Source organism: Saccopteryx bilineata, chromosome 6, assembly GCF_036850765.1.
Source record: "Saccopteryx bilineata isolate mSacBil1 chromosome 6, mSacBil1_pri_phased_curated, whole genome shotgun sequence".
In the NCBI taxonomy this organism is placed as follows: Eukaryota; Metazoa; Chordata; class Mammalia; order Chiroptera; family Emballonuridae; genus Saccopteryx; species Saccopteryx bilineata.
Window position 1 is genome coordinate 163,279,784 of NC_089495.1, and position 1,122 is coordinate 163,280,905.

Genomic DNA, 1,122 nt, shown 5'->3' on the forward strand with positions numbered 1-1,122 from the left:
GGTGACCAACTTTTTATAATGAAAGGGGGACAAAAATAAATTGAGTGACAGAGGACAATCTGACTTTAGGTGATGGGTATGCAACATAATTGAACAAGATAACCTGGACATGTTATCTTTGAATATATGTATCCTGATTTATTGATGTCGCCCCATTAAAAAATAAAATTATTAAAAAAATAAAATAAATTGAAGAATACAATATCATAAATCAAAGAAACATTAAGACTATACTTTCAGGGATTATTTCTATAGTTTGTTACTAGAGAAGTTTCTCTGATCGTGTAGAGTACCCAAGATCACGAGGAGGAGTTGCAGTGTTCTCTCCTGAGCGTGAAGCTGGCTCTTGATGTTGCTTGTGCAACTGCCTTTTGCCATTGATGATCGTTCTTCTGTTCCTTTGGGAGAGTAAGAGGGAGAGAATGCAGTCTGAGTGGTATAAAAATAAATAAATAAATAAATAAAATAAACATTTGATTCATTGCAACAATAATACACTATAATAAATGCATAATAACATTTGTAATATTTTATATTGTATTATGCTTACATGTCTATTAATTTTTAATGATAATTGTAAGAAAAAAGTACTCATTTAGGTATCATTTAAATGAATACTTTACCACTGAATGAATATTTTTTGTCAATGTATCATCTTGTAACAATATATTGGAAATATCTGAACAAGAAATATCCTTCATATTGAATTTTACATGAATTGTGCTTCACTGTCTATGATTGAATATTCACTGAGAGAAATAATTGTGAGTCTACAATGTTGTATGTGCCGTGTAATGTTTCAGTAAGAAGTACACAAAGCCATTTGCATGCTCGGTATATTGCACACTCTCTCAAGGTCTTCCGTGTGGAGCGCATGTGTCTTATAATCGCATCTCGCTGCATTGTACTCATCCTTGACAAATCGTCATGTCAAATAAAAATGTCACATCACACACAATGGATTGATTCTGCATTGATCAAATACGGACATTTACAGATTAGTCTTTCAGTATAAAAAAGGAGGACATGTAGGTGGACACTTTTCAATGGAGGTCAGAACTTAGAAAAGGACTGTCCTCCCTAGAGGATGATTGGTCACCTTATATATCTGGACCTTTTCCT

At 33.0% G+C, this 1,122-nt stretch overlaps 1 non-coding gene across 1 annotated transcript; it reads left to right on the forward strand.

Annotated features, from left to right (window-relative positions):
• Positions 1 to 224: 224 nt before the first annotated feature.
• LOC136309676 (small nucleolar RNA U3) lies at positions 225 to 438 on the forward strand. The gene has a single exon (XR_010726354.1). It is a non-coding gene; the product is annotated as a small nucleolar RNA U3 (small nucleolar RNA).
• Positions 439 to 1,122: the final 684 nt, after the last annotated feature.